This window comes from Calliphora vicina, chromosome 4, assembly GCF_958450345.1.
Source record: "Calliphora vicina chromosome 4, idCalVici1.1, whole genome shotgun sequence".
NCBI classification, from domain to species: Eukaryota; Metazoa; Arthropoda; class Insecta; order Diptera; family Calliphoridae; genus Calliphora; species Calliphora vicina.
Genome location: NC_088783.1, coordinates 96,097,131 through 96,103,991, shown reverse-complemented (window position 1 = coordinate 96,103,991; position 6,861 = coordinate 96,097,131).

Sequence of the window (6,861 nt, the reverse complement as noted above, 5' to 3'; positions counted from 1 at the left end):
GATTGCTGGAGTCATACTTATCAGATCGAGTTTTTACTCTCAGAAGGGGTGACTGTCCACTAGAGTGCTCCAAAAAAATAAAATTGCGAATTTTGACAGTCCCCCCATCTAGAATTGTTCTATGTATTGTAGAAACATGTTGTGTAAAATATTAGGATGATAGGATAACGTTAACTGGTGGCGCAACGACGCTGAAGTTTTGAGGTTCATTTACAAGGGGAAAAACAGCAATTTTTTCAGTTTATGTAAAAAATTTGCCATTAAATAATGACTTTTACAATTAAATTAAAAAGAATCAAAATGTGTACGTATAATGTCGTTATAATGAGATATAAGAGACAAAAGTTGGTTAAAAAATTTTAAAGTTATTAAAAAATCGCCAGGCCATTAACGTGTCTCAGACCACTAGAACAAGAAATGTACCAACAAAATTAACATATTTTGCGAAATATTAAAATAAAAGCTAATTTGTACTTAAAATATATCCATATTCACTTGTATATGACATTTTGTCTTAGTATGAAGTCGTTAACCTATTCGCAGGTATGACCAAAAAAATAATTTTTTAACGGAAGTTTCAAAACTCCATTTTCAAAATTTTAAAAATTTTGTTAAACAAATTTTAGAATTTTTTGATCATCACATGGGGATTTATTGACAACATAATAGGGAATAATAATGTGAAAAAGGTATGTCAATACCTCCTATAGTTTTTCCGTACCTGCGATATAAATTTTGCGATTTTCGAGAAAAACTAATTTTTTGGCCATATTTTGGCGAATGAGCCCAATTTCCTTACTGTTATTAATTTTAAGTAAAATCTGTTCAGAATATAATAGTCCAGGTAATTTTAAATATAGTCTGAAAGTTTTCCAAAAATCGGAAAACGTTAACCCTTAATAACTTTCAAATTTTTTAAACAATTTTTGTCTTTTATATCTTATTATAACGACATATCGAAATCGCATATTCGATATCAAAATAAAGTAACCTATTTTAGATGGCCCAATAAGTTCTTAATTATTTTGTAAAGGGTTCCGATAACCCCGCCCCTGGTATGGATATTATAGCCAAAAAACGAAAAATTCGCATTTTTGGGATTTTTCAAGATTTTTTTGGGAATTGCGGTACTTGATAACAAATTTCAAAATTTGTTTTTATTTTTCCATTTTGAATAGAAAAATCTATATAACTGTGAAATTTCATTAAAAAATATTCATAAATAAAAATTTTATTTCAATTTGAAAAATTTTTATCTATGCAAAATTCAATAAAAAACATTTTTTGTCATATTTTTCAAAAAAGTATTCCATGAATTTTTTAATTGTCAAAACTTATATACATTTTTGAAAAGTAGACAAAATCCTCTATCCATTGATATATAACATGTCTACCTTATGTTTTTTACGTGTTAAATAAATTAGGGAAAACTTAACAACTCGCATATAATTTACCTAGCACTGTTATTTACATTGATAAAAATGTTGTTATGTAGGCAACATGCTTTTTTATGAATTTCTATGTTAGGTAAATTCTCAGCGAGTTGTTTAGTAAAAAACGTAAAAAACATAAGGTAGACATGTTATATATCAATGGATAGAGGATTTAAAAAAAAAAACATACCCGAGGTGTCCTACTTTGGGAACCCCTGGTCCCTCTCCTGGTGGTGTCATGAGGTCCAAGTTCAAAACTTTGCGCATGTGAAATTTCATTCAAATCGGCGTAAGGGTTTAGAAGTTACAGATTTATTTCCCTCTTTTTTATTCTCATACCACTGTGCGCCATCTACAACATTGACCAGATGTTTAGAAATGTGCCGAAATGGTGAATTTGCTCGAACGCTGCTATATTCCGAAATGCCAAGATATTACTTGGAATCAATCGTCAAAGAAATTTCAACGGCGGAAACAAGGAAATCCAGTTCCAGATTTCCCCCATTTATTTTCAAACAACGCATTAGGTCGCATTTCCAAGAAACGTATTTGCGTTTGCTATTAGTCAACGTTCTTGGAACAACATCATTCCAAGATTTGCGAACTATAAATGTTGAATTGTGTGACACGTATAGAGAAGCGTATCAACGCTTGCGATTGTTAGAGAATGACCTCATTGGAAATACTCCCTCGGAGATGTTGTGCTTTCGTCAAATGCTTATCAAATACGAACATCTCAACATATGCGAAGCATGTTGAGATAAACCTACTGATTTGTTAAGCAAGTACAAAGATGCCATGTGTGATGATATTTTGCAAATCCAAATTTCCTCTCAAGCGAAACCGACCTGTATAGTGTGGTAATTGTCAAGAGTTTGGCCATATGAGAAATAACTGTACCTTACGTACGGTATGTGTTGCATGCGTAGACTTTCATTCTTCATCACAATGTGTTATTATTCAAAAGGGACTCAATAAGAAATGTGGGAACTGTGGTGGTTACCATACGGCGAATTATAAAGGATGCCCAGTTTACAAAGAATTATTAAAAATGATTGAGAGAGAGGCGACAAATAAAGAGAGATGAAATTTTTTAACCATCGGCGAATAACATCAATCATAAACCAGCAAATTCAGTAGCCCATAATAATAATGAAAATAAAAACTCCACGTCAATGAATGATGGCTTCCCACAATTAAATACAGTTAAATCTGGAACCAGTTCCTACGCTGGAGTTTTGAAGTCTATAAATAATCAGCCTAATATACCCCAAAACGGGAGGGATAGAAAACCTGCTACAAGCGCTTACACAAAATATTACCTCTCTTAATCAAAACATGACTAACATAATGTCAACCATGCAAAACACAATACAGAGCTTTTGAGAGCGCAGAATCAAATGATTCAAATCCTCCTTTCTAAAAAATGAGTTTCTTGAAAGTTTGTTTTTGGAATGCAAACGGTTTAAACCAACCTAAACTTGAGGTTTATAATTTTATGATAAATAAAGACATCGATGTGATGTTAATTTCTGAGACGCACCTTACAAATAGATACAACTTTAATATCCCAGGATTTTCATTCCACAACACAAATCATCCCGACGGCAAGGCTCATGGTGGTACTGGTATCTTAATTAAGAACCGTTTAAAACATTATGCCCTAGATGAATTTTCAAAAGAATAAATGCAAGCAACTTCCATTCGATTGGAGTGTTTATTTGGAAGTTTGACAGTGAGTTCAATATATTGTCCTCCACGATTCCCGATGACTAAGGACAAGTTTGATTACAATGCGAAACACACATACTGGGGTTCAAGGTTATTTAACCCTAGAGGAAGACAGCTTTACAAAGCTCTAGTTGACATTAAAAATAGCCTGGATGTCATATCCCCTGGCCATCTGATCTGGCCTACTGTTCCTATGAAGAATCCTGACCTTATAGACTTTGCCATATCCAGAAATGTAGATCGAAATTCAATATCTACGGAAATATCTTTTGATTTATCTTCCGACCATTCACCCAAATATTCCGCAAGCAAATATTCCGCTTTACAAAACAAACTGGCTTAAATATAAGAAGTTCATCAGTAGCCATATCCACACAAATCCAAATATACAGTGTGAGGGAGAGATAAACGAATGCGTCAGTGACTTCACGTCATTAATTACTTCGGCTCTGGGTCATTCAAAGATCGAAATCCCTAAAAAGTCAAAAATGCTTATTTCCAATTCTGATATTGAACGATTACTTCTCGAAAAGAGAAAGCTTAAAAGAGAGTGGTCACCTGCTGCAAAGCAGAGGCTGTCCATCGCTACTAGAAGACTGAAGAGAGCCCTTTGCTTAGAGGATATCAGAAATAGAAGATACATCGAGAGTTTGACGAATACTAAATATACGAACTTTTCTCTTTGGAAAGCCACACGTAACATCAAACCACCGGTAGATGGAAAAAGTCCATTGAGAAAACCCGATGGTAATTGGACAAGAAATGCTAAGGACAAAGCATTAATTTTTGCCGAGCATCTGAGTAACGTGTTCAAGCCAAACCCACCCAACAATGATTTTGTACTGGATGATTCTCCTGTTTATGAGACAGAGTATGATCAAATCAGAGTGGTCAACAAGCATAATATAAATACAAAAAAATCTCCGGGTTATGACAAAATTACACCATCCATGATTAAAAATCTTCCTAATATAGCTATAATCGTGCTATTTGTACGGTTTTCTGCGATCATAAGACTAGGAGTCTTCCCAACAAATTGGAAAATTGCTCAGATTATAATGATACCTAACCCAGGAAAAGATTTAACAATGCCATCTTCATACAGACCTATAAGTCTACTACCCTGCTTATCAAAGTTATTTGAGAGAGAATTACAATGTAAAATTATACCATACCTAAATAACCGAAAGTTATCCCAGTTCACCAATTTGGTTTTCGTGAGCAACATGGAACCATTGAGCAAGTAAATCGATTGACTGGAGAGATAAGAAAATCTTTTGAAAATAAAAAATACTGCTGTGCTATCTTTTTGGACATCGCCCAGGCCTTTGATAAGGTATGGCATAAGAGGTTAATACACAAAATTAAATGTCTACTGCCACCAAGTACCCATGGATTGCTGGAGTCATACTTATCAGATCGAGTTTTTACTCTCAGAAGGGGTGACTGTCCACTAGAGTGCTCCAAAAAAATAAAATTGCGAATTTTGACAGTCCCCCCATCTAGAATTGTTCTATGTATTGTAGAAACATGTTGTGTAAAATATTAGGATGATAGGATAACGTTAACTGGTGGCGCAACGACGCTGAAGTTTTGAGGTTCATTTACAAGGGGAAAAACAGCAATTTTTTCAGTTTATGTAAAAAATTTGCCATTAAATAATGACTTTTACAATTAAATTAAAAAGAATCAAAATGTGTACGTATAATGTCGTTATAATGAGATATAAGAGACAAAAATTGGTTAAAAAATTTTAAAGTTATTAAAAAATCGCCAGGCCATTAACGTGTCTCAGACCACTAGAACAAGAAATGTACCAACAAAATTAACATATTTTGCGAAATATTAAAATAAAAGCTAATTTGTACTTAAAATATATCCATATTCACTTGTATATGACATTTTGTCTTAGTATGAAGTCGTTAACCTATTCGCAGGTATGACCAAAAAAATAATTTTTTAACGGAAGTTTCAAAACTCCATTTTCAAATTTTTAAAAATTTTGTTAAACAAATTTTAGAATTTTTTGATCATCACATGGGGATTTATTGACAACATAATAGGGAATAATAATGTGAAAAAAGTATGTCAATACCTCCTATAGTTTTTCCGTACCTGCGATATAAATTTTGCGATTTTCGAGAAAAACTAATTTTTTGGCCATATTTTGGCGAATGAGCCCAATTTCCTTACTGTTATTAATTTTAAGTAAAATCTGTTCAGAATATAATAGTCCAGGTAATTTTAAATATAGTCTGAAAGTTTTCCAAAAATCGGAAAACGTTAACCCTTAATAACTTTCCAATTTTTTAAACAATTTTTGTCTTTTATATCTTATTATAACGACAATTACGTACACATTTCGATTATTTTAAATTAAATTGTAAAAGTCATTATTATGCCAAAATTTTTACAAAAACTGAAACATAGAAATTCATAAAATAGCATGTTGCCTACATAATAACATTTTTATGAATGTAAATAACAGTGCTAGGTAAATTCTCAGCGAGTTGTTAAGTTTTCCCTAATTTATTTGACACGTAAAAAACATAAGGTAGGCATGTTATATATCAATGGATAGAGGATTTTGACTACTTTTCAAAAATGTATATAACTTTTGACAATTAAAAAATGGAATGGAATACTTTTTTGAAAAATATGACAAAAAATGCTTTTTATTGAATTTTACATAGATACAAATTTTTCAAATTGAAATAAAATTTTTATTTATGAATAATTTTTATTTTGAAATTTGTAATCAAGTATCCCGCAATTCCCAAAAAAATCTTGAAAAATCCCAAAAATGGGATTTTTTCGTTTTTTTGCTATAATATCCATAATATGGGCGGGGTTATCGGAACCCTTTACAAAATAATTAAGAACTTATTGGGCCATCTAAAATAGGTTACTATATTTTGATATCGAGTATGCGATTTGAGAATTTTTGCCCTAAAGTTGAATTTTACATAAAAATAGGCATTTTTTGAATAGACCTGATCCCGTCGGTATCAAAAATTGTAAATGTTTTTTTTTATTTAAAATATTTGGCGTAAAGTTAGCTTTCAAAAAATACAAATTCATTATACATCCTCTTAGAAAATTTTTAGATAACTTAAAAGGAATAAAAGTACTTTTTTCCCAAAAAAATTGCGAAAAATCGCCTTTTTTAATTTTTTTATATTCAAATGCATGTAACTTTGGACTCAGTCATGATTTTTAAACACTTCTTTCTTTATTTGATATATAGATCTATTGTTAATCCTATAAAAGAAAAATGGATAAAATCGGAGAATATTTGGAACCGCGGTCACCAAAAAACTGGTGTAGGGTGGGTAAAAATATTGAAAATTTAATTTTCAAATGCGAATATCTCCTAAGCTATAAGAGATAATTTATGTAGTGCTCGACAAGGAGATTCTGTATGTGTATTTTTTTTAAATCGGAACACAAACGAAGAAATAGGATCATTTTAAAAATTGAACATACCCGAGGTGTCCTACTTTGGGAACCCCTGGTCCTGCTCCTGGTGGGTTCATGAAGTCCAAATACAAAACTTAAACTCGAATACACTTCCTCTTTGCGCATGTGAAATTTCATTCAAATCCTAATATTTTACACGTGTTTTTACAATACATAGAACAATTCTAGAGGGGGGGACGGCCTGTACCTAGAAATTTGTTTTCGACCATACAATCTT